Source organism: Protopterus annectens, chromosome 1.part1, assembly GCF_019279795.1.
Source record: "Protopterus annectens isolate FY-2018-M chromosome 1.part1, PAN1.0, whole genome shotgun sequence".
In the NCBI taxonomy this organism is placed as follows: domain Eukaryota; kingdom Metazoa; phylum Chordata; order Ceratodontiformes; family Protopteridae; genus Protopterus; species Protopterus annectens.
Genome location: NC_056726.1, coordinates 1747692564 through 1747720332, shown reverse-complemented (window position 1 = coordinate 1747720332; position 27769 = coordinate 1747692564). Strand labels below are relative to the sequence as shown.

The window sequence follows — 27769 nt, the reverse complement described above, 5'->3', positions numbered from 1 at the left end:
TAAGGAATTTCTTCTCAACCTTCTTCTCAACCATCTCACAGCAATGCCTACTAAAAATAAAAGTCAGAAAGAGAAGGACTTCTTTTTTGTCTGTAGTACTAGGCAAGGAGAAGACAGTAAAACTATCCCAGCAAATCTTCCCTGTTCATATAAACAGAAAATGTAGAATGCAAGATTTTCTCACCATGTTAATTTTTCCTGTAAAACACTGGAAAATTACAGACTTATTAGGCAAATCCTTTCCAGACTCCGGTTACCTATGTTGGCTGAGTGAAGAACTATCTCAACCCTTCTACTGATGCTAACAAAATGATTTTCCCTTGCCTTGCAATGGTATCCCTACAGTCACAGAGGACAATGCTACGCCTCCTGGTCCTTGGTGGCTGAAGGAGCAATACCAGGGGGATGAAGAAAAAGATGAATGGTCTTGGGAAACAAAAGCAGCCAAAGCAGTGGCACAGTGGAGCTGGCCTGACACTCAGACTCCCCAACAACTTTCTTCTACTGTTTCTTCTTCTACATCTTGTGGAAAGGGGAGGGTAAAACCACAAAGACCAGTAGCTACTCCACAGTGTAGCTGATCATGAAATGTAAAAGGTGGATAGCAGAGCCTGAAAAAGTTGGTAAAAATAAAGTGGAGAACAAGTGGTACTGAGATAAGTAAACCTCTGACAGCCCTCCACAAGCACAACATCCTGCCCAAACACATAATCCTAGAAAATCTGTTTGATAATTGTCAAAAGAATATTTTTTAAACAAAAAGTTGAAATAAGCGTTTACATACAATCCCCCATAGAAATGCAATGACAACCCCATAAAACATTATTAGAAACTCAACAATTCAGTCGGAAAAAAACAAGCTATTTACTCACTGTAACAGATCTGTGTTGCCTGTTTCTGTCCTACCTCAACGTATGGATCTTGGTTCAGACCTCTGATCAGACCTTGGATCCACTGCCCAGGTTCCTCACACTACTCAATCTATGTGTAGAGAGTAAGCTACCTCAGATTGAGTTTGCCCGCAAATACAGAAATTTAGAAATATGAAGGTGTTCGCAGCCTAAAAACTATCGGACTTAATCACTGCCAGCCTGTAAAAGAAAGTGAGAGAGAAAGAGAGAACCTTTAGGAGCCAAGTCAAGGTCAGCTAGAGTCATCTTGGAATGAACACAAAAAAATGTACATACAAAAAAAAAGGGAAGGGAGGGATGGTGGGTGGGTAGCTGAGGAAGGACAGAAACAGACAACACAGATGTACTGTTATGAGGAGTACATAATTTTAATAGCTGATGTCTTTTCTGTCCATTCCTCAATGTATGGGACATAGTTTCCAACCTTTTTTATTTATTTTTTTTTTAACTTAGGTAGTCTTGTGGAAGGATATTCCAGAGCACAGGTAAACCAAAGGAGACTCTAGGCCTGGATTGCATATCCAATTTATACAAGTTGAAGGCATGTACCTTGGACCAGGTAGCTGCACTACAAATGTCATCAACTGGTACACTAAACAGAAGGCTGTAGATGAAGCCACAGATCTAATGGAATGAGCTTTTGAGATTGAAGGGAGTACCACGTCTCTTTCTTGGTAGACAAATAATATGCACTGCAAGCACCAGCTCAAGAGGGTAACTTTTCTACTGGTGAACTGGGAAAAGCAGTATCCAAAGGATACAAACAGTTGGTCAGACTTTCTGAAAGATTTTATACAAAGTAAAAACTTACCTGATGATGCACATCTAGCAAATGTAATGTATATTCCCTCATTTGAAAAACTTGGAAAGAGCGCCGAAAGATTTATAGACTGATCATTAGATGATTCAGATGCCATCTTAAAAAGAAGAGGGTTTGTTTTCAGGGACACAGTATCCTTGTAAAAAAAATAGGTAAGGAGGTTTAGAGGACAAGGGGTGCAGCTCAGAAACTATCCTGGTAAAAGTGATGGCAACCAGAAATAAGATCTTCCACAATAAAAACTTTAGGTCAACTCTAGCAGCAGGTTCAAATGGGGGGACCTATCAATGCTTGTAGTAAAATAGTAATGTGCCAAGGAGGAACTGGGTTTCTAAATGGTGGGCATAGAAGAAAAGTTTCCTAAAGGAAAGCCTAAGAGATGCTATTGGAGTGTCCCTCATATGAAAAGAAGATCAGCTAAATAAATTTTGATGGTGAAGAAACTAGTTCCACAATGTAAAATATGGGTGAGGAAGCCCAAAACGGCTGGAAGTGGAGCTGAGAAAGGATTGAGATTATTATCAACTGCCTAAATAGAAAACATTTTCCTTTTTCCACTTATAAATTTTCTTAATAGGAGGTTTCTGGGAAGAGGACAAAACATGAACTGAAGATGAAAACTTGGACTATCAAACCACAGCTGGAACTGGAGAAACCTTGCTGGGTGGGCTAGATGAGGCTTGAGGAAGGGAAACCACACCTGTCAAGGCCAATAAGGGACTATGAGGAGGTCTTGGACCTTAATCCCAGATGCTTTCTGTAGAAACCTTTGAATCAGGGGCGTTGAAGGAAAGGCATAAAGGAGTCCCAGGGCCAAGGGTGTGTTAGAGTGTCCCTGGGTGACGCTCTAAGGCACCCTCGGCCCTGGGACACGCCTCCTTTCACGCAATTACAGAGAAGAACTTGTTGCATTTGGTTTAGTACAGAGATGAGCACAGGTCTCATTAAGGTCGACCCAGACAGCTGAAAACCCACTGTTACTAATGATTGAGGGATGTCTCATGAGGGAGAGGAATAGACCTGCTCAGCCTGTCCGCCAGTACAATGGCTTTCCCCATATGTGTTTCTATTAGAAATGAGCAAGAAGATATTGCCCACTGCCACACTCCCATGGCCTCTTGACACAACAGACCAGATTTGGTTCCTCCCAGTTTGTTGATGCACAAACAATTGCCATGTCGTTGGTCTGGATAGAAATTGCACCAAAAGGGAGAGAGGCCTGAAAACCCTGCAATGCTAGGAGGACTGCTCACATCTCCAATATAATGATGTGAAGACTGGCCTCTGTTTGTGACCATGTGTCTTGGACAGTCTCTCCTAGATATTGTCCCCCACATCCCAGTTGGGATGAGTCTGTGGTCACTGTGGCTTGGGGGAAGGAAGAATGAAAGGGTATCCCTGAAAACATGTGGAAATTCCAGCCGCCACTGCATATGTGCTCTGCAGATGTTCATTATTAAAACTCAAAAGGACATGGGCTGTTTCCTGAATGACCACTAAACCGACAGAGTGTACTGAAGTACTTGCATGTAAAATGTGGCTAGGGGGACTAGTGTGATACATGCTGCCATGTAGCCCAGAAGGTAAATTAGTTTCATGGGTGGATTTTGGTGGTATAAGACTTCTGTGGCTTGTTGCTGAAGCAATGCAACTCTCGTTTGTGGAAGTTTTGCTATCTGAAGTTTCTATCAGAAGTACTCCAATGAACTTGGGTGACTGAACCGGGTGTGGCCTGAATTTTATTCACTGTAATTCCAAAATCTGTCCAAAGTTGACGCAAGGAGTCTTTGGCTTGAATAAATAGATGGTAGGGGCGGTGATGAGCCAGTCATCCAAATACGGGTATAGACAGAAACCCTGTAATCGTAAATGAGCTGCCACTACTGCCATACACTCGGTAAACACCTGGGAGGCTGTGGTGAGTCCAAAGGACAAAGCTCCAAACTGGAAATGACTGGCTCCCAGCAGGAAGCAAAGCTAATTCCTGGAGCTTCTATTTTTATGTGGTAGTACACATCCTGAAGATCTACTGAGCACATCCAGTCATTCTTCCTCAGTAAGGAAAGAGAAAAACTTGTACAAGTGGCTTAAGTCTAAAATTGGTCTTAGGTACCACTTTCTATGGCCCAAAAAGATCATGAGTAAATTCCAGATCCTCTCTGGTCTGGATGACTTTACTTCTTAAAAGGTTTCTTATTTCTAAAGCAGTTTCTTCCCATTGTGAGGATGGAAAATCAAGAATTCTTTTCAGATATGGAGGAAGGGCATTGAAGGGAATGAGGCATGTAATGCCACAAAATACACCATTATCAGTTCAACTGATGAATAGTGTATTTTGTGGCATTACATGCCTAACTAACATTCATTTTTGAATAAAGTACTTATAAGTTGCATATAGGTTCATAGGTTCATATTAGGCTATCTGCCCTAGGGCATTTATAAGCAAAGCCAGAGTGCGTTTGGCTTTCGCCACCCATTTTAAATTAATTTTGCTATGCCCTTTTTCGAGGTTAGTATACTGTGCCTCTGTCTAACAGTGACACAGAAGTGATACCCGAGGTAAACCTACGATCTCCCATCCACTCATCAAGATTCCTCTTGAAGAGAGTCAATGAAGGACTCTGCCTAACCTGGACTGGGATTTTATTCCAGAGTGAAGGGAGCCTCCGGGTTATGAATCTGTTCCTCCAGCATGTCCTATTTATTTCAGTGCTGAGGTTCAAGTCTCTCGAGCACGCAGCTCGATGGGATTTGGATTTTCTGAGGTGCAGCACGTCCATTAATTCCAGGTTGGACATGGCTTTATACGTCAGGCACAGATCGCCTCTGAGCAGGCGGTATGCCACTGAGTAGAGCTGCAGTTTCTTTAACCGGGCAGCATATGGCATCTGTTTGAGCCCTTTGATCCTCTTGGTGAGGTACTTTTGGGGTCTTTCCAGTTGCTGCAGGTGTCTGGTAAGGTACATCCCAAAAGGGGCATTGTACTCAATTATGGGCCTGATGAGGTATGCGTAAAGAGGCATGATGACCTCCCCTGATCTAGATGTGAATTCCTTCATGATTAGGTGGGCTATATAAAATGTTTTTCTAACCACTTTGGCCACGTGGTTGTCAAATGAGAGATTGCCATCAACTTGGGTCCCCAGGTCCCTAATTACTACTTCTGTACTTAATGGATTACCACCTATGTGGTAATTTGTGGGCACTTTCTTTTTCCAAAGGGGATGACTATACACTTTTTGGCGTTTAACTTGAGGCCATGGCTCTGGCACCAGATGTCTGTTTCTATGAGGCCCTTTTGGAGGATGCTTGTGTCGGCTGGAGAATCGATTATGGCACCCAGTTTGCAGTCATCTGCGAACTTGGTCAGCCACAGTTCTTCCTTGTTTGCCTGTACCTCCGAGAAATATATACCGAACAAGAGAGGTCCCAGGACTGAACCTTGTGGGACGCCACTTGTAACTGGTTTGGAGTCTGTCATGGCTCCAGCAATTCTAACCATGTGGGTTCTGTCCTTGAGCCAGTTTGCAACCAATCTAGTGACATAGGGGTTTATATTTAAGCTGGTGAGCTTATCTATAATGCCAGAGTGGGGTATTGTATCGAAGGCTTTTGCGAGGTCCAGGTAGGCTGTGTGGACCACCTTCACCTCGTCAATGGCCTTGGTGACCATTTCAAAGAAATCGACTGGGTTTAAGAGGCAGGATCTGCCCTTAAAGCCGAACTGGGTAGGATCCAGTGTCTGTACGTCCCCAACATCTTCATTTATGAGGTCCATGATGATCCTTTCCATAGCTTTGCAGACCAAGCTAGTCAGGCTTATGGGATGATAGTTTCCAGGATCAGTTGAGGCACCACCTTTGTGGAGAGGGACCACTGTTGCTGTACGCCACTCTTTGGGTACATATCCTGTAGTAAGGCTGAGATTGAACAGTAGTTTTATGTTTGGGTTTAGCTCTTCTTGGAGTTCATGTAGGACGCAGCCCGGGACACCGTCTGGTCCCATTGATGCTGTGTTTTTTGCTTTGCTGAAGGCGGCTCTTACCTGAGCATCTGAGATGTCAGGGGGGCAGCACTCGGCTGGGATAGATATTCGCCCTTTTGGTGGGGGGGGGGGGGGTTGTGCTGAACCTGTCAGCTAGGATGTTGGCAATGTCTGTGGGTTCGGTGTATTTTTTGTCATTTTGGATTAATTCTGAGCATATCTGGGAATTCCCACCAAGGTTCCTAACATAACTAAAGAAAGCCTTGTGATTATCCTTAGTGTCCTGTTCAATTTTTCTCTCGAAGCTGGCCTTAGATGATTTATGAGTGCCCGTAGTTTTTTGCTAATACTGATCAGAGATGCCTTCCCTTTTTGGGATTTTGCTCTATCATGTAGTTGCTTCCTCCTTCTATTGTATAGTTTTGTTTATGGCTGGGGTCCACCAGTCAGGACATCTGCCTTTGGAGGATTGGGACTTGGTTTTATTTGGGATTGCATGATCCATGCATTCCTGAAGGTGTTCATAGAATGCGTTTATAAAGGATTCTGCGGTCTGGGCTGTATTTTCCACAGGCCCAGGGGCTTTGAAGGATTCCACCTCGGTTTTGAGGAGTGTGAATTTTGCTTTAGAGAAGTTTTTCTCTGTGGTTTTCTGGGCAGGGGGTGGGGTCGGGATATGAATATCCAGTGAGATTAGTTTATGGTCTGATCTTACCAGTGAGGGATACACTTCTGGTCTGGAGCACAGAGTCCCCATGTTGGTGATGATCAGGTCCAGTATGTTTTCCCCTCTTGTGGGAGTGGTAACAAGTTGTTCCATAGCATTTGAGTTTATAAATTCTAGGAACCTTTGGGCTAAGGTGTTGGAGCTAGAATAATGCTCCCAAGTCTATGTTTGGGTAGTTGAAGTCGCCCAATATAATGGTGTTTGGAGAGACCTTCATATTTTTCAGTGTTCTCAGGAAGGCCGAGTGGGGTTCCTGGGTTTGGGAGGGTGGTCTGTAGCAGGCTATAAACTGGAAGGCAGTTTTACCCACTGTTAGTTGTACATGGATAGTCTCCGATACTTCGTGCTGTGCCACCAACCTGGAGGTGTGGGTAACTTTGACGAATATTGATACTCCCCCTCCTTCTGTGGTTCGGTCCAAGTTTTGGGGCCAAAAAGCATGGTATGAGGTATAACCTGGTAGTGCTGGGGTGTTCTCGGGAGCCTTGAACCAGGTTTCTGTTACTGCACAGATATTGATGTTCTCCATTCTAAGGAGAGTTTTGAGTGCTTGCATCTTGAGGTTTAGACTTCTGGCATTGAGTAGCATTACTGTTTTTAATCCCTTGTGATACCTATGGAGGTGGGTTTGTCTTTTGAGCCTTGCCTAAAAAAGGCACTATGGGGGTAGCAAGAGCCTTTGCCAATATCCAAAAGCCCAGGGGTGACAGGTGCAAGCCGTCCCTAGCGAAGCATCGTGGCTTGTCGAGCATGACATCCCAGGCTGACAGGCATTGGATCCCCTTTGAATGACACCAATACTTACGCCAATTGTTGAAATCGATCATCTTGTCTTCATATTGTGGCATCATTCTTGGTGAGGGTAAGATGCTACTCAAGGTCAGGGTCATACCGGCCTGGGCTACATGCTCAGAGAGCTCCTCTATGTCTCTTTTCATGTAGTCCAGGGAGGTACGTCTCAGGTCATTCACACCAGCATGGACAATGACTGAGTCATATTTATACTTGCCTTGGAGTGACCTGAGTGCTTGTGTTATCTGGCGGATCCTAGCGCCGACAGGCAGCTGACCGTGACCTTCTCCTTGTTCAGCCTGGTGAGCGGGACGTCAGTGTGCCTGACAACAGAGTCACCTAGTACAGGTGTATCAGGTGTGTTGTTTATCCTTAAGGGCTGTGACTGTTCGGCACACTGGCTTTGTCAGCTATGTGTTGCACGTGTTTTGTTTTGGGGTAGCGGTTGCTTGGGTGTCTGCTTTGGAGGTCTCTGCTGCTTAGGCAGATTATGCTGGCCTCTGGTGTTTTATGTATTAATGGTTTGGCCGAGCTTACCGTACTTTCGAAGTGTTGAGTTCTTTACTAATGGAAGGGAATGAAACAGCCTCCAGTAGTGATCCTCTGCACCCAGTTACCTCAAGTGATGGACACTCAGGTTGTTGGGTGCAGGGATATGGGCCACCCCGCTGTTGGGCAACTGTTTAGGAGTGATGGAAAGGCTTCTCCTGAAAAGGACCTCTGAAGCCCTGGATTTGCAGTTCACCTCTGCCCCTTGGATGATATCCATCATAAGAGCTTCTTCCTCTGCCTCAGGCAGATCTTTCTCTAGAAGTATCAGATACAAAGCCCTTTATTTACAAAATCAAATTCTCGTTCCTCCCTTCTGGTTTCTGGAGGCACTTTGAGGGGTGGAGAATTTGATCCCCACAGCAGATAGGGATTTACCATCTTTCTCACTTCTTGAGATAGTCTCCTTAACCTTGGGACCAAAAAAGATTGATCCATCATATGGAGTGTTAAAGGACATCTTGAAATGTTCCACAAAGTTACATATCCACATCCAAGTATGCCTTTGCATGGAAATACCCATTAGGTAAAGATAAAGTGTGCAGAGGCATTGGATAAGAACTGTAGGGTAGCCAAATGCGAATCAAATCAATAGCTTTTCTTTGAACCATAGACAAGGCCCCAAGAGAGATTTGGGGATTTCCTTTGTCACATCCCTCTGGAAACAAGTGCCACATAATTAAGCACTCTCGTTGAAAAGGTAGATGGACCATAAACACTTTCTAAATCTGTCCAATACATGTGGTTCTATATGTGGTGGATGGACAAAAACTTTCTACCGCAAGTTGCTTCTTAGTGGCTGCCACCACTACCATAAAATCAACCATGGATCCCTTTTTCCAAAGGGGACAGTGTTTGGGAGCAACCAGAAATTTGTCTTTTTTTTTAGCAATGTGCTCAGCTACATCTGGCTCCTTCCATACCTGGAAGGTCATCAGGTTTACAATATCAGCAAGGAGACTCCCCAAGTAGTAGATGGGCCAAAACTGAAAACCAAGAAAAACTGGCTCTTCTGAAGAAGGCACTTGGGAGGAACAATCCCCTTTCTGAGAAGTTCAAGAATCTTTCCAAATGAGCATCCTCTGGGAGAACTGTCCTTCAAAGTCAGTGTCAGTTATAGAGGATTCCTCAGTGGAATCCAAGTGCCTCTTTTTGCACTTGTGCTTCTTGTGTACCTCTTCTGTGGGTTGTTCAGGAGAGTTATGGAAAGCTGATATATTCGCCCCCAGGAGAATTGACTCAATGCTCCTGAAAACTGAATGTCCCAACAGGACAATAACAGTAGGTTGCGGATCCTGGGAAATCCTATGGAGAAAGGCTGGATCGGATTCTAAAAGGGTTGAGTGAGTATTCTCTTGATAGCCTGGAACACCAATCTCAACGAGGATCCAAGAAGCCCTGCTGAAGGAGCTGAATCTCCCACAGGTGGCTCAACCCTAGATGCCAGCTGGTACCCAAGGCTGATGCAGGAGCCAAAATATCAAGTGTTGAAGCTCCTAGGAGGAGGAAAGGATCTGAAAACCTCAGATCTGAGCCAGTCAGAGAATTCAGAGGCAAGGAAGTAAGAAGTCTTGGCTCCAATGCAGATCTGCTCTGGGCGAACGTTGTATCAATCGGCTCTAATCTGAGAGGTCAAATGGCAGAAGCAGCCATTAAAGACTGAGGGGGAAAAGCAGTTCCTCTGGCTCCAACAGTGGCTAGAGCCATAAGGACCTCAAATGGATTTTAAGGTCCAAAGTAATTTCCTCATAATCCTGCCCAAGTCATCTTCAGTGAGGATCTGAGTACACCTAACTGATTTAAGAGAAGATGTTATGGAAGGTGGGCTAGAGTGACAATGAGGCTTGTTCTGTAAGGTTGGAGACCATAGCCTAAGGGAGACAGGATCTGGGGAGTCTAAGATGTATGGGATCCACAGACTACAGCATCCAAAAAGAGCACTGGCTCCAAAGGTCTAGAAATTTTAGGTACCAGACCCAATGAAGGTGCTAGAGGTGATCTTTTCTTAGCAGAGTTTGACTTATTTTTCCTTGTCTGAATCCCTTTGTTTCATCAGAAAAGGTGTTTCACAAATCTAAGGAGAAAGAGAAGGGAAAGAAACAGCAGTAGAACTCCATGATCCAGAAGGGGGTTCTCCTGTAAAAAAATGAAGTAGCTCCTTCAATATGAATTTGATTCTTCCTTCCTTTATGTCCTGCTGACCAAAAGCCACCCAGATAGATGGAGATGCCCAAATACAAAGGCCCCAAGCCGTATACACACTTGTCGTGTGCTTCCAAATTTGGATGTTTGAGTGAAAAAGCTATGCACCTTTAAAATCCTGAAGGCTTATCTGCTATTGTAAGAAAGGTTAATGACACTTGCAAAAAATTCCACTTTGCAAATAAGTTTAAGAAATCACCCTAAAGAAAAAATATCTCCCCGTTTTATTTTATAAGTAAGAAGGAAGTCAACGCCAAACAGAACAATAAACATCTTTTTGAAGAAATTTCACCAGTGTCTTTCCTCAGCACCAAGATCCATCAATTGTTTATGGCAGCAAATGAACTCTGATGTAGTTTGCTCTCTACACAGGAATTATGGGAAGGGGGAGGTGCCTGAGCATAGGATCCAAAGCTACGAAGTGGCTAAAGTTGGATCAAGACCCATACATTGAGGAAGGACAGAAAAGTCATCATCAAATCACAGGTTTTCCTCAAACTATTTTAATGGAAGATTGTCCCAACAGTGGTCTTATCCAGTCTTGGAGGATTATTAGCCAACTGAAAGTTGCACAAGGCCTGCCAAAGGAGCGCTCTTTAGTGGCAAAAAAGGTCTCACCAACTTGGTGCTCTGCCTTTATACTGGAGCTCCCCTTGAGTTCCACACAGAGTGGAAGGCGCACTCATGTTTTGAAAGCTGAATGGTTACAGGGGTAGTAGCCAAACACCTTGGGCTACTGCAAGAGTGATCTAATGTTGAACATCACCCAATCTTTGTGAAAGACCAAATGTGGTTCCTTACAGATAAGGACCTATAAAGTACAGTTGCGTGCACTTACCATAAATGTAGATGCTAGAGTGTAATCACTGTTGCAGTCATAACCTGCGGGTAATCCCTGCTGTGGTAGCTCTCAGCTGGCCCGAATACCAGAGTCAATGTTTTTTTGCGTTGGCTACCATCGCCTATAGTCTGACGTTAGGTTGTCAGTGCTATAAAGCAAGGCAGCCGATGGCATTACATCCGTTTTTCTTGCCTAACCCATCAAAAGCACAAGGAAAAAAGGAAAAGTGGTCCTGGTGGCAAAAACCCAATGTGGGAAGCTTATGTCCCCCTAGGGGAAGATGCTATGTGGGGGATGGAGGGAGGGAAACCAGGACTGCAACAGTGAATACACTCGAACATCTATATTTAAGTGCACGCAACTGTACTATGTTCTTCGTGTTTCACTGTCGCAGTCATCACCTGTGGGAGGATTCCCAAAGCTGAGGAGAGGGGTGGAGGATAGGTTAGAGTCCTAGGCATGGGTCAGCAGACCCTGCAGAACCACAGAGGCAAACCTTGAGGTTGGTGCAGTAGAAAGATGGTGGCTAGAAGCACATTTCCTAGGAGTGGCCTGGCTTCAAGGCCAGAGAGAATCCATCAGTCTGACAGAAACGGTAGCTGGATGTGAAGACATTGTTTTTTGTCTAGATTCGGTAGTGCGAAGGGCCTCCTCAGAAGCCAGTGCTTGCATTGCGGCTCCGGACCCAACCGAGGCAGAGACAGCGAAAGGCTCGGAAGACTAAGAAGATTTCTGCTGCATACCGAACTCCGAAAGGGTCTCAGTACAGGCCTGCGTAAATATTGAATCAGGCATCAGGGGTTGCAAAAGCGCCTCACTGAATTCCAGAGAACTGACGGCCTGCTTAGCGGTAGCGTCTTCGTAAGGCTTAGCCTTACATGGTCTGTCTCTATCTTTATCTCTATGTTTTTTCGTAATGTCCACAGATTGTTGGCTGACAGTCACCATATCGGAATGCGAAGATGGACAAAAATAACTGCCCACAAATGAGCTGTATGACAAATGGTTCTCGCATTAAAGAAGGCACATAACTGGCAACAGGGGATGCCGTGGTCTGCGCTTAAACAAGTGATGCAGTAAGAATGGAAGTCTCGGTGTGGGATCTGCTTTCCACAGGCGAGACAATTGTTAACCTTTTCAGACCGTTTATTGGCTTTAGATGTTTTCGGCTGAAATTTCAACTTCGGCTAGTGACCGACCGGCACTCGTGTGAACTGCTTCTGCTACAGGCTCCAGGGCAAGAAAGACTGATGTAATGATGTCGGCTGCCTTGCTTTATAGCACTGACGACCTGACATCAGACTACAAGGCCGCAGCAGCAGACGCATTAAAACATGGACTCTGGTATTTGGGCCGGCCGAGGGCTCCCACAGCAGGGATAACCCACAGGTGATGACTGCAACAGTGAAACACAAAGAACATCACCAATTTCCTGGGGAAATAAGAGCATTTTCTAAAAAAATTACCTTCAAAAACTAGTCAGTTGGATAGGAAAAGTAAAGTTGTGTACCTACCATAAATGTAGATGTTCGAGTGTATTCACTGTTGCAGTCATTACACTTGGGTTATCCTGCTGGCAGGCTACCCGCAGAAAGCCTGAATTCCAAAGTCCTGGTCCGGCGTCGGTTGCTGTCGCCTCTTCCCTGACGTCAGTGCGCCAGGGGTATACAAGATGCAGCCGACGCCATTTTCTTCAGTTTGTCTTGCCCCAGATGTCAGGTGCCCCCAAGAAGGTAGGCAATACATATTGCTAATAAAAAAATACAGTAAAATAAAAACAATACTTTCATCTACAAGCAAATACACCACATAGGTTGTATAGGCTAGAGAAGAATAGATAAGTCCCAGCAAAGAAAGGGGGATGGAGGGTAGGTAACCTGGACTGCAACAGTGAATACACTCGAACATCTACATTTATGGTAGGTACACAACTGTACTATGGTCATCGTGTTTCACTGTTGCAGTCATTACACTTGGGATGAATCCCAAAGCTGAGGTAGGGCAGCTGGGTCTAAACAGGATTAGGAGTGGCTATGAGGCCCTGCAGAACTGCAGTGGCAAAGCCTGCTCTGGATTTAGAGTAAAGAGGCAAGTGATGATGCTTAGTAAAAGTGTGCACTGAACTCCAGGTTGCAGCCTCCAAAATTTCCTTGGTTGGTACTCCTCTGAGGAAGGCTGCTGAAGTGGCTGCTGCCCTGGTAGAATGTGGCCTAATATTCTTAGGCACTGACTTGCCATGCTGTGTATAGCAGAAACGAATGCAGTGTCCTATCCATTTTGAAATGGTCTTCTTTGAGATCGCTTTTCCTTGTTGTCCTGCAGCATATGCTACAAACAGTTGTTCAGTTTTTCTGAAAACTTTTGTTTTGTCCGAGTAGAAGCTTAGCTGCCTGTGTATGTCCAAAGAGTGCAGAAGTCTCTCCCCTTTATTCTGGGGATTTGGATAAAATGTTGGCAAATTAATGGTTTGGTTAAGAGCCACACTGGCTACTACCTTCGGCATAAATGTTGGGTTTGTCCTTAGAGAGACCCTGTCTGGATGAAAAATGATAAAAGGTTCCACTGCCATTAATGCCTGTAACTCTGAAACTCTTCTTGCTGAAGTTATTGCTAGCAGCAGAGCAGTTTTCCATGAAAAGAATTTTATATCAGCTTTATTGGCTGGCTCAAAAGGAGGCAGTGTGAGCTTTTCCAAGACAAAGTTGAGGTCCCATGTAGGTACCTGTGCTCTCCTTGGGGGTCTTATGTTTTTTGCCCCTCTGAAGTACTGTCTTAGCAGTGGATGAGAGAAAATAGGAGATTCCGTATTGTAATGAGTTGAAATAGCAGAGACATGGATCTTAATCTATGAGAAGGATAGGCCTTTGTCCAGCATCTCAGTTAGGTATTGTAAAATCTGAGGAATATTTGGAACAAGTGGTTCATGTCCTTGTGCCTGGCTCCAAGCACAGAATCTCTTCCATTTTTCTGCATAAGATTTCCTGGTGCTGGGCCTCCTGGCTTCCAAAATGACATCCATAACAGCTTTAGAGAGAGGTGTGTTCTGAATGGCTATATTATCTGCCATGCAGCCAGATTTAAGGTTCTGAGTTGGCTGTGCAGGATCTGATCGTTTTGTTGAGTCAGAAGACAAGGAATTTGAGGTAAAGTCCAGGCTGGGCCATGAGACGAGCTCTTTAGGATTGGGTACCAGTGCTGGCGTGGCCAGTCTGGGGCAATCAGAATCATTTTTGGCTTCTCTTGTCTGACTTTTAGGAGCACCTTGGGAAGGAGAGGCAGTGGTGGAAAGGCATAAACTGTTAGGGTTTTCCAGCTGAATGACAGAGCATCCACTTTCCATGCTTGTGAGTTATAAGTCCTTGTGCAGAATCTCTGTAGTTGGCAGTTGTGAGGGGAGGCAAAAAGATCAATGTCTGGGCATCCCCATTTCCTTGTTATGCTGAAGACTTGTGGATTTAGTTTCCACTCGTGAGGGTCCATGATGTTTCTGCTTAGTCTGCCAGAGTATTTTTCTTTCATGACAGGAATTGTGCCTGCAGATGTACTTGATAGGTCAGTGCTGTGTTCCACAAAATCATGGCTTGCCTGCAGAGGGGGTAGGAATGTGTGCCCCCTTGCTTGTATATGTACCACATAACTGTAGTATTGTCTGTCTTTAGTAATAGTTGTCCTGGCTGTAGTAGATCCTTGAAGGCTGTCAGGGCATTCTGTACAGCTAGCATCTCTTTTTGATTGATGTGAAGATGTATTTAGTCCGCGGGCCATGTGCCCTGACTACATTTTCCTGCCATCTGTGCCCCCCAGGCATAATCCGATGCATCTGTTAGTGTCTGCCTGGCTGTGGGTAAAGTGAAAGGCTGCCCCTTGTTGTGATGGCAGGCCAGTGCCCACCATCGAAACTCCTGTTACAGGCAGGGAATAAGAGTTATTGTTTCCAGGCTGTGGCAATGTTGAGTCCAAACACTTTTTAGATACCATTGTAGCTTCCTCATATGCAGCCTTGCATATGGAATTAGCAGGATGCAGGATGCCATGAAGCCCAAAGCCTGCAGGATTTTCCTTGCAGGTAGCTGGGTCTTTGTTGCAATCATTTCAAAGTAGAGTCAGTTGCCTTTGCTGGTCTAGCGTGAGATAAGCCATCTGGGCAGTTGTATTTAAGCTTGCACCCAGGAATATTATCTCGAGAGGGCACTAGTTTTCATTTCTTTTCGTTTACTGTGTACCCTAGGCAAATTAGTCATCTTTTTACAAACACCATATGCGCTAGCAGAATGTCCTTGCTCTCTGCTTGAATAAGGCATTCGTCCAAGTAGGGATATATCTGAATTCCTTTTTGTCTGCAAAATGCAATAACTGGTACTAGGCATTTTGTGAAGACCGTGGGCGCAGTAGATAAGCCAAAGGGCAGTGCAGAGAATTAGTAATGCATTGAGCCAGCTATGAATCTGAGGTATCTTCTGCAAGACTGTCTGATTGGGACATGTAGGTATGCCTCTTTTAGGTCCAAAGTAACTAGCCAAGCCTTCTTGCCCAGCATGGGCAGAAGCTGCTGCAGTGTCAACATTTTGAATTTTGGAACATCCAGGAAAGTATTTAAAATTGACAGGTCCAGTATGGGTCTCCAGGCTTTGTCCTTTCTGGGTACCAAGAAAAGTCTCGAGTAAAATCCTTGTCCCTGTTCTTGCTGTGGTACTTTTTTAATAGCTCTCATGTCGATGAGAGCAGAAATTTGTTTTTGTGCCTCTGCCCATTGATTTTGTGGCAGGTCTGGCATACCTTTTGACCTTGGTAGGGTGTGAAAGTGGAACCTGTAACCCTGAGAAACAATATTCAGTACCCATTTGTCCTGGGTGATCATGTGCCAATTTTGTGAGAAAAGTGCTAGTTTTCCCCCTAAGACTGCTGCCAAAAGACAAGTGCTTGGCATTTTTAGAGGAAAGTCATTGAGACGGTTTGATGTAAGGTTGTGATTTGTCTTCTCCGCCTTTGGAGGCTGAAGCACCCCATTGTTTAGGTCTGTATGAGGCTTGGGGCTGAGATTTGCCTCTTGGGCGTCTGTATCTGCCTCTTTGTGGCCTGTCTGACACTGGAAAGGCCCAATTTTTTGAAGGCCAGCTCCTGCTAAATCTTGGTGGCTGAACCTGTAAGAAATCCTTTACTGTCTACATTGATTTTGCTTTATCCTCCATTTTCTTTAACACCTCTTCTGCCTTAACACCAAACAAAGTATCATGCTGTAATGGAGCATCCAATAATTTTGCTTTAACATGATCAGGTAAACTTTGTTCTTTTAACCAAGCATGCCTGTGAATGACAGAACCTGTAACTGTGGCTCTGCAAGAAGCCTCTGATGAATCAAAAGCTTTCCCACTTGTTCAGCTGCATGCAATAGATCCTGCATTTCCTTATTGTCGGGACATTCTGAGCTTGTAAGCATTTTCTGTTTTAGCAAAGACATTAGGTATTGCAGATATTTAAGCAAGTGAAACTGGCAGTTTAAAGCCCTTACAGCTAATGTAGCAGAAGTGTAAACTCCCCCCCCCTCTATAATCCCTATCAGAGGGAACAGGTTTTTTTGCAGTGGAAGCCGTGACCCTTTGGGACCCCCCTGAGAAATTTTTTTTGTCAGCAGCAGGGTTTTATGAAGAAATGTATGAGAGTCTGGGATCCTCCTACCCACCATCTGGCTTGACTGGGTGGGGGGGGTAAAAGGAGACAAAAACTGGATCAGAAAAAATAAATACATAATATCTAGTACAGGGGACAGGGGACAGCCCCTGCTGCAGTGAGAAAGTAAAAGAGCCTCTCTTTTCTTTTTGATTGAATAATCCTGGCTCTCCCAATGGAAATGCTCCCTCATGGTGTGCAAGGTTTCCCCAAAAGAGTAATCCTCAGGAGGAGAGGCTGAAGGGATAGATTCTTCAGCATGAGTTCTCACAGGGAGGAAGAGAGTATCCCTGCTCTGAAGAGGAATCAGAGGAAATAGAAACCTGGTCAGAGGAGTCATGGTCAGTGTCTTGCCTAGGCCTTTTATCAGGAGAGGGATGGAAACCCCTGATCAAAGTAATTAGGTCCTCAGCCATTTTAAGCATCTGTTCCTTTGGCATGGATGACTGTCCAGGAGAATGCTGTACTTGTTTCTTTGTCTTTAATGGTGCTTTAGACTTTGCCTTTGCTGCTGTAGTGGACTTGATAGTAAGTGTGTAGGTCTGAAAACACCCTCAAAAGCCGATGCCTGCTCAGCGGCTCCGGACCCATCTGAGGGAATAGTTTCTGTAGGCCCAATACAGTATAGTTTTGTACCTACCATAAATGTAGATGTTCGAGTGTATACACTGCTGCAGTCATTACACTTGGGTTATCTGCCGTCAGGCGGTCCCGCAGTCGGCCTGAGTTCCAAAGTCTTGGTTTGGCATTGGTTGCGGTCACTTCTTCCCTGACGTCAGTGCGACAGGGGTATAAGGGAGGCAGCCGACACCATTTTCTTCAGTTTTTTTTGCCCCAGATGTCAGGTGCCCCCAAATAGGAAGGCAATACATAATGCTAAATAAACATACATAATAAATAAAAAACAATAGCTTCAGCTATAAGCAAATACACCATATAGGTTGTATAGAAAGAGAGGTGTAGATAAGTCCCAGCTAAGAAAGAGGGGATGGAGGGAGGGTAACCTGGACTGCAGCAGTGTATACACTTGATCTACATTTATGGTAGGTACAAAACTGTACTATGTTCACCGTGTTACACTGCTGCAGTCATTACACTTGAGTTGAATCCCAAAGCTGAGGCTGGGTGGCTGGGTCTAAACAGGGTTAGGAATGGCTATGAGGCCCTGCAGAAGTGCAGTGGCAAAGCCAGCTCTGGTTTTTGAGTATAGAGGTAAGTGGTAATGTTTGGTAAAGGTGTGCACATAACTCCAAGTTGCAGCCTCCAAAATATCCTTGGTTGGTACTCCTCTAAGAAAGGCTGCTGAGGTGGCTGTAGCCCTGGTGGAATGTGGCCTAATGTTACTAGGCACAGTTTTCCCATGATGTGTGTAGCAGAAACGGATACAGTGTCCTATCCATTTTGAAATGGTCTGTTTTGAAATAGCCTTTCCTTGTGATCCTGCAGCATAGGATACAAACAGTTGGTCAGATTTTCTGAAAGCTTTTGTTTTATCCAAGTAGAAACGTAACTGTCTGTGAATGTCCAAAGAATGTAGAAGCCTCTCCCCTTTATTCTGGGGGTTTGGATAAAAGGTAGGCAAATGAATGGTTTGGTTAAGAGCCACACTGGATACCACCTTTGGCATAAAGGTAGGGTTAGTTCATAAGGAAACTGTGTCTTGATGAAAAATGATGAAAGGTTCCACTGCCATTAGTGCCTATAACTCTGAGACTCACCGTGCTGAAGTTATTGCTAGCAGCAGAGCAGTTTTCCATGACAAAAATTTTAATTCTGCTGAAAAAGCTGGTTCAAAAGGTGGTAGAGTAAGTTTTTCCAAAACAAAATTGAGGTCCCAAGTTGGTGTTGGTGCTCTCCAGGGCGGTCTTATGTTCTTAGCCCCTCTGAGATATTGTCTCAGTAATGGATGTGAAAAGATAGGAGGATCCGTGTTGTAATGAGCTGAAATAGCTGAAGCATGGATCTTAATAGATGGAAAGGAAAGGCCTTTGTCCAGCATCTCAGTTAAGTACTGTAATATCTGAGGAATATTTGGGACAAGAGGGTTTAGGCCTTGAGCCTGGTTCCAGGCGCAGAATCTTTTCCATTTTTCTGAGTAAGTTTTCCTGTTGCTGGGTCTCCTGGCCTCCAAAATGACATCCATAACAGCTTTAGAAAGGAGTGTTTACTGGTTGTTTAAGTAATCTGCCATGCAGCCAGATTTAAGGTTTTGAGTTGGCTGTGCATGATCGGATTGTTTTGCTGAGTCAGAAGAGGAGGAATTTGAGGTAAAATCCATGGTAGGCCTTGAGCCATGTTCCTTAATATTGGATGCCAGTGCTGTTGTGGCCAGTCCGGAGCAATGAGGATCATTTGTGGCCTCTCTAGTCTGGCTTTCAGGAGTACATTTGCCAGAAGAGGCAGTGGAGGGAAGGCATAAACTTAGTTTTTTCCAACTGAATGATAGGGCATCCACTTTCCACGCTAGTGTGTGGTATGTCCTTGAGCAAAATTTCTGTAATTGGTAGTTTAGGGGAGAGGCAAAAAGATCTATGTCTGGGCTCCCCCATTTTTGAGCTATCATTGTGAATACTTGTGGATTTAGTTTCCACTCGTGAGGATCCATGATATCTCTGCTTAGATCGTCTGCCAGTGTATTTTTCTTTCCTGGCAGGAATTGTGCTTGCAGTTGAACTTGATAGGCCACTGCTGTATTTCACAAAGTCATTACTTGCCTGCACAGGGGGTAGGAACGTGTGCCCCCTTGTTTGTTTATGTATCACATCACTGTGGTGTTGTCAGTCTTTAGTAGCAATTGTCCTGGATGTAGAAGGTCTTTGAAAGCATTTTGTACAGCTAGCATCTCTTTTTGATTGATGTGGAGATGCATTTGGTCTGTGGTCCACTTGCCCATTGCCCTGCCATGTGTGCTCCCCAGGCATAATCCGATGCATCCGTTATTGTCTGCCTGGCTGTGGGGGTAAGGTGAAAGGCTGTCCCTGGTTGTGGTGACATGCCTGTGCCCAACATAGAAACTCCTGTTGGAAGGCAGGGAATGAGTGGTATTATCGTTTCCAAACTGTGGCTGTGCTGAGTCCATACGCTTTTCAGATACCATTGTAACTTCCTCATATGCAGTCTGGCATATGGAATTAGTAGAATGCACGATGCCATGAACCCTAAGGTCTGCAGAATTTTTCTTGCAGTGAGTTGGGTTTTTGTTGCCATCAATTGAAAGTATTGAGTCAGTTGTCCTTGTTTGTCTGGCGTGAGATAAGCCATCTGGGCCGTTGTATTTAAGCTGGCACCCAGGAATATTATCTTTTGTGAGGGCACTAGTTTTGACTTCTTTTTGTTTACTGTGTACCCTAGGCAACTTGGTAGGTTTTTTACAAATGCCAGATGCTTTAGAAGAATGTCCTTGCTTTCTGCTTGAATAAGGCAGTCATCCAAGTATGGGTATATTTGAATTCCTCTTTGTCTGCAAAAAGCAATTACTGGTGCCAGGCATTTTGTGAAGACCCTGGGCGGAGTAGTTAAGCCAAAGGGCAGTGCAGAGAATTGGTAATGCGTTGAACCTGCTAAGAATCTGAGGTATCTTCTGCAATTATGTCTGATAGGGACATGCAGGTATGCCTCCTTGAGGTCCAACGTTACTAGCCAAGCCTTCTTGCCCAGCATGGGAAGAAGTTGCTGTAGTGTCAACATTTTGAATCTGGGAACTTCAAGGTAAGTATTTAGAGCAGAAAGGTCCAGAATGGGCCTCCAGGCTTTGTCCTTTTGGGGGACCAGAAAGAGTCTTGAGTAAAATCCTTGTCCTTGCTCCTGTATTGGAACCTCTTGAACAGCTCTCATGTCCATGAGTGCTGTAACTTGTTTTTGAGCCTCTGCCCATTGATTTGGTGGCAGGTTTGGCATTCCTTTTAGCCTTGGTAAAGTGTGAAAGTGGAACCTGTAACCCTGAGATACAATATTTAGAACCCATTTGTCTTGGGTGATGTGCCAATTGTTTGCAAAAAGTGCTAGTTTTCCTCCCAAGGGAGCTGCCAAGAGAGAGATGCTTGGCAGCCGGAGGGGGAAGTCATTGGGACTGTTTTCTATAAGATTGCGGCCTGTCTTCCCCTCCTTTCTGGGTTGAGGTACCCCACTGACGAGGCTTTTAAGAGCCTTGTGGCTGACCTCTGCCCCTTGGGTGTCTGTATCTGCCCCTCTGAGGTCTGTCTGAAGTTGGAAAGGACCAATTTTTTGTTGGCCAATTTCTGCTAAAACGAGGGGGCTGCACCTCTAAGAAATCCTTGCCTGTCTGCATAGATTTTGCCTTATCCTCCATTTTCTTTAAAACCTCTTCTGCTTTGAAACCAAATAACACATCCTGCTGTAAAGGTGCATCCAATAACTTTGCTTTAACATGATCAGGTAAACTTTGTTCTTTTAACTAAGCATGCCTACAAATGACAGACCCTATAACTGCTGCCCTACAAGAGGCTTCTAATGAATCAAATCCACATTGCAAAGTATGTTTGCCCACTTGTTCTGCTGCATGCAATAAATCCTGCATTTCCATATAGTCAGGAAGCCCTGAATTTGGAAGCATTGTTTGCTTTAACCGAGACATCAAGTATTGCTGATATTTCAGCATGTGAAACTGGCAATTTAAGGCCCTCATGGCTAGAGTAGCTGAAGTCAGCTGCCTCTTTTATACCCCTGTCGCACTGACGTCAGGGAAGAAGCGACCGCAACCGACGCCGGACCAAGACTTTGGAACTCAGGCCGACTGCGGGACCACCTGATGGCAGATAACCCAAGTGTAATGACTGAGCAGTGTAACACTATGGACATCTTGAGTTTCCAGAGGCCTAGTTGTCTGCACGTGGGAGTCAGAAGCGGCCTAGAAGAGGCTTCGTCGTCGGTTTTGGACATCGGATGCCTGTCCTTTTCTTTGTCTTTGCGTTTTTTATGAATTCCGGTCGTCGGTTGTTATGACGGCATTATGTAGTTAAACCTTCGGCCAAAGTAATGTAAAGCAAAATCAAACCGACGCGTAATAGTGCGTTGGTTGAATCTAGCACAAAACCGACAACTAGCAACATCATGGTCAGGGCCTAGGCAAGGAATACACTCAGAGTGAAAATCCTTATGAGGTATTTGCTTCCCACAAGAAATACAATTGTTAACTTTTACTGACATCGGTCTGGAGCAAGAAAAAGTTTTCCCAATGGGGTACTTAGCTTTACTGAAGACTTCAGTTCTGAAATTCAATTTCGAAAATCTCAGGAGTCGGCCTACCGGCACTTGCGAACTACTTTTGCTTCGGGCACCGCGCGGCAAGAAAGACTGAAGAAAAAGGCATTGGCTGCATCTTATATACCCCTGGCGCACTAACATCAGGGAAGAGGCGACAGCAACAGACGCCGGACCAGGACTTTGGAATTCAGGCCAATTGCGGGTAGCCTGCCAGCAGGATAACCCAAGTGTAATGACTGCAACAGTGAAACACGATGAACATCTGATACTTCTGCTAGTCATGATGTTCAAATTTATTATAAAGGAGGGGCTCTTCAAAGGTGGGCAAAAGAAAAAAAACTGTCAGAAAGGGTAGTGGTGATGTATAAATCCCCCCCCCCCCTCAAGAACATGAGCAAAATTATCTGACACATTCACCTTGACAATGGAATAATGGAGGATCAAATCACGGAGGTCTTTGAAACAGGTCAGTAAAACCTGTAAACTAAATGCCAGGTAGCACTGGACATTATTCTGCCCACAGAGATAGCATTTTCTACCTAGTAAACTATGACTGCAGTGGTAAACTTTCTGGCAGTCTCAATTACATTAGAAACTCAGACCAAACCGAAAAAAACTGAATAAACTTAAACCAAACAGCGAAAAGTTGAGTTGACCACAATAAAGGCAATGATTACTTAGCGCTTTCTTCCACTATTATAAGTGAACTTCCTCAGAAAAAAGACACAAGCCCCCTCTTACTTGTGTCTTTTATACAATAAATGCAGGATGTGATGTCATAAATTAATGCTGTTTTCACTGATTAATACAAAAATGTTTATAACAAATCAATAAATGTATGTGGCATTATTAAACATAAAACATCGTGAACAGTGTTATGTTTGCCTCTAAACGCTAATTACTTCTTTCACAAATAAAAGGGTATTTTTATGGGAGATCTTAACAATAGATTAGAGCAAAAAGAGACACTATGGCAATTGATTCTAGGAGCAGACTCTCCACCAGGTTTAAATGAGGTAATAAATATGAAATGTTTTTTAATATATAGATAGATTTTAACATATAGATAGACATGTTTTAGGACAGTTTTTAAGCGTATTTTCAAACATGCATCCACATGCATATGTATATATGGTTATATATGTGTATATATATACACATTTCATGTGTATATATGTACACATATATACATTCTACATATGTGCTTTTCACACATCATAGTGCCAGGCAAAGGGAATACATACAGTGTTACATTTATCAATACATGTCGATAGTTTGTATATACACAAGATTTAGGACAATGGACAACTGACTGGCACCTTTGGAGGGGGTGCAAATAAGACATCAGTCAATGTTATGAGTTTCCAAGTATCCTTGGATATTGGCACCATTAGTATTTGAGTCTTGTCAATTCCATCAACATTTTTGGGAGACAATGTTTTTTGCAGCCATAAGTGGGAGAGAAGGAGTGAACGTGAGTAAGCAAGTGAATGAGATGGGTGAGTGAACAAGGCATTCACGCTTCATGCTAGTCATGGAGAATGTGTATGTAGGTACACAAAGGAGGGGTGTGCACACACACATAAGTAGGTGTGTGTGTGCGAGTGGTGTGTACGTATGTGAGGGGTCAATGTGGGGCACCTGTATAATTAGTGTGTGTGTGTGTGTGTGTGCGTGTGTGTGTGCATGCGTGTGTGTGCGCGTGTGTGCGTGTGCGTGTGTGCGTGCGTGTATGTGTGTGCGTGCGTGTGTGCGTGTGTGAGCTAGTGGTATGAGTTGTATGGTTATATTATGGTTTGCGATAGTGGAACAATTCATTTGGGGTCCAACAGCGAGGGATTTCCCCACTTGAATTGAATGAATACAAACATTATGCTGTGTTTTCATTACATAGGAACATTTGTGAAAGAAGTATCTAGCAGTTTATTGGCAAACAACACTGTTTATGATTTTTACGTTTAACAATACAAATCAAGGTTTGTGATAGTGGAATAATCCACCTGTTGTTTTGAGTGTGAGGGATTTCTCCACTTAAAGTTGAATGAACACAAGTATTATGTTTTGGTTTTATATGATGGGAATATAATCAAATGATATTTATTTGTGAAAGAAGTAATTAGCGTTTAGAGGCAAACATAACTGTTCACGATGTTTTATGTTTAATAATGCCACATACATTTATTGATTTGTTATAAACATTTTTGTATTAATCAGTGAAAACAGCATTAATTTATGACATCACATCCTGCATTTATTGTATAAAAGACACAAGTAAGAGGGGGCTTGTGTCTTTTTTCTGAGGAAGTTCACGTATAATAAAGTGGAAGAAAGCGCCAAGTAATCATTGCCTTTATTGTGGTCAACTCAACTTTTCGCTGTTTGGTTTAAGTTTATTCAGTCTCAATTACATCTGACAATTCATTTGGAAAGTTCAGTGGGATCAAAGTGTCTAAAGACCATGAACTAAACTGGAGCCAATTATCACGTCAACAAAGAAGGTGCTCTTGGTTATATCAGGAAAGAATTCCAGTATCACTGAGGACATAAAAATCTAAGATTATACCTTTTCTAACCTAAAGGAGATGAAAAGATTGCTTACAGTCTTTCTCCAATAAATGATGTGATGAGGCAAAAAAAGCAGCCAACCTGAACTCCCTCTTGCCCTGCTACACAATGCAAAAAAGGGAAGAGAACCACATTCCCACAAGTGGCAAACAGGCCAATCCACACAAGCCCCCACTTCAGGAAGAGCTTAACTAGACACTTCTGAATGCAGGAAAGGAATGGAAAAGCAGGCTAGTCAGTTTGCCAGTACATTCACTTCATTAGGAGGTGGTGTTTCAAAGAATGATGTACTTTCTCTATGGCTCACTGCAAGACATGCATCCATCTCTGTACAAACTGCAAACCCCCTGCTTGACAGGATGCACAGAAATGATTACTTTTTCAAAGATGACTAGAGTAGGTCCGTAAGCACCCTTCTCTCAAAGACCTTTAGGGCTAGAAGGCATGCACAATATTTCAAGTGCATAACTTAAAGCCTCTTCTCCTAGAAGACAACTTCTCATGAACAACAGCCAAGATAAGGTCTTGTGGTCCCCTATCCCATACAGAAAGCATCCATGAAACCTTGCGGCATGTTTAGCTGCAAGAATGTAATGCCTACCCAAAAATGACAAACCATTTACCACTCTAGAACCCAACAACAGGGATACACAATACCTGAAGTACTATCAGAGACTGGGGTGAATCTGATGCCAGTGACACACAACAGTCTACAACACCTGCATCCTCAGTCACAGAAAAAGCTTAAAGTAGACTGTGGAACCAATCAAGCTCATTAGGTATACGAAGGTCCAGGCTTGAGCCTTCTGCTGTATTATCATGCAAACTGCCAAGATGAACACTTCCTAGGCCCTCTACACACAAGAACATATAGATCATACTAGTCAAGTGATCACAGGGACCATAAGATATCTAGCCATATACACCTTTAAATAGACACACAACTCCTTTTAAAGGTTGCAAGAATTTGTTTAATACTACCTATCTCCCAAATCAAGTAGGGCTGTACATCTTAACCTTGGTATAAATTTGTGTTCAGGTTAATAAAGTAGATACAAAATGTCCATATCAGGAACACATCCAACAGCCTCTCATCCAAGATAGGGAAAATATTTAAATTTGTCTTCAAGGCTTCAACAACAAAGGAAAACGTCTTGTTAAACACTACTGTAGACATACAATAAAAAAGGACAGCAGGTCATAAGCTTGACAATCAAACCTGGGAACCTATAAGAATGTTCAAAATGTAGCACTTTATACGGAGTGTTATGGTCATCCACAGTAACTTAAAGACACCCTTCATTTGAGTACAAGACAGTAATATACTAGAAAGTGTTCAACACTGTCTAAGTGATTTCTTGAAACAGGGAAAAGACTTCTTGAATAGTCAAAATTCCCAACCTGATTTACAGGATGTGCTCATAGATTTCACTGAGGTCTAGGATGGAAGAGAAACAAAGTGGAATAATTTCAGTTGCTACAAAACAATACCTCCTCTACATCACCTTTAAGGAATATAGGCTAGGCTTCTCTCGATGGCTTGGTCTCCTAGCAAAACCTTTACTGGAGAAAAAACAAGAGTTCCAACATATGGCTATCCAAACCATGACTAGAATCCAAAAGTTCTTGTTTGCAATTCTTCAAACCAAAGCAGATTGTCAACTCTAGACATTAGTTAGGATTGTAAATACTGTGTCAGTGGAATCATCCTCTTAGGCAACTGGGTTGGAAAGCAAGACACAAGCCTGTTTGATGTTTGGAGGCAGTATGAGAAGTAGTTTCTTGTGACTGACTAAAAAGAGGTGAAGAATAAGCAAGAGGGCTCCAAGGTTTTACAAAAAGGAGGAGGCCGGCTTCCTCTTCAAAAGGTCATTTACTTTCGCCCTTAAGCAGGTTCTCTACGATGAACTTAGTGCTCCCAACTTAGGACACCTTCAGTCAGGCCATCCAGCAAAAGTTTATGCCCAAGTCTGAAGCGCAAGCCATAGTGTCAAAGTAGATAAAATTACAGCAGGCCACATGGAAGCTCACTCCGGATGCCATAGACATGGTAGTGGCCACTTTCTCCAAGAGGGAGTAAATCTATTCTTTGGCGCCTTATTCACTAAATAGAACTGGAATATGGACAGGTGGGATAAGCAGCTGAAGACTCCAAGCCCCTATATTACACTGGGGAGCATACTTTCTCCTATTCTCTCCAAGTACTTTATTCTCGGTTATTGGTCCAAATTCTCCTTCTTGCCCTCTACACCTCTCCCTCTTCTTCGTTCTACATATCCTAAACATTCTCTCTCTCACCTCTTAATAATCATCAACCATGTCCTCCTCCTTTTCTCTCATTCTACCAAGTTAATTTTCAAATATGTTTCATAGTTGTTTACATGATGCTGATATTAATGACACACTTGCTTACATTTTATGTAAGTGTTGATTACTTGCATGCCTCTATTCATTATGTTTATGTAATTTTTCTACATCTTTCCTGCTTGGACCTCCACTGAAACAGTAGTTTTATGTCTAGTCAGACTTTCTGGTAAGCAAATGCAATTAATAAATTAATATTCGCTTACCCACCATGTACAAGTCCTTTGACTATGTCTGGTAGCAGAAGCTTAGCAAATTGCTGTGGTCTCTGGTTCTTGATATAAACAAAGTAAACTATAGATGAATCAGCCACAGGATGACTGGTCAGACTGTTACATTCAGCCATGGGTTTAAAGACAGCATCAATTGTTTGGACACCAAAGAAGCAGAGCATGCATGTTTCTATGCTGTATATATAATATCCTTGACAAATGGTTCAATGTTGGAGAAGACACAAGGCTTCTCTTCCTCCTTCCCTGATACTTCTTTAGGCAATTCTGATAAGAAGAAATTTACACCGCCTGGCAATGTTTACATAGGTATTTTTACACCCCAAGTAGACTCCAAAGAATTTTTCTTCAGGTGAATAACAAATGCTGGAGGGGTGACGGGCAAGAAAGAGATAGCTGGGAACATGGCAGACTTTTTGGATTCCCTGCAGGCCATTCTGTCAGAGATGCTGGGCGGGCAGATTGGACTGACTGGGGAGACCATTTTTTTTTTTTTTTGAGTTATGCTACAGAATCAGAATTGCCTAGCCATAATAAAGCCTTGCTGAGTCTAATTATGCTGACGGCCAAAAAAGCATTTACTAGAAAATGGAAAGCAAAGTCTAGAGACCAACTTTACTAGAAGCAGTGAATATAGTAACAGAGATAAAACAACTGGAATTTGGACCTTTAGAAAAGGGAAGGAGCAAACTACACAGAAAAAAATGGGAATTGTGGGAACAGTATATGCAGAGCAGCATTAAAGAAAATAGATTTTACCTCCCTGAACCAAAATTTGAAAAATGCTCTTGTACAATAACTGTTAGCAGCTTATGCCCCAGCACTCTGACATAAAAGAAGAGCGATGTAATTTCAGACTGCACAGTTACTTACATCCATGATTGTATATGTAC

General features: G+C 43.4%; 1 protein-coding gene across 1 annotated transcript in view; it reads right to left on the bottom strand.

Moving 5' to 3' along the window:
• Window positions 1-27769, bottom strand: part of SLC9A1 (solute carrier family 9 member A1) — a 1681881-nt gene that overhangs the window by 951371 nt on the left and 702741 nt on the right. The gene's annotated exons all lie outside the window — the stretch shown is intronic.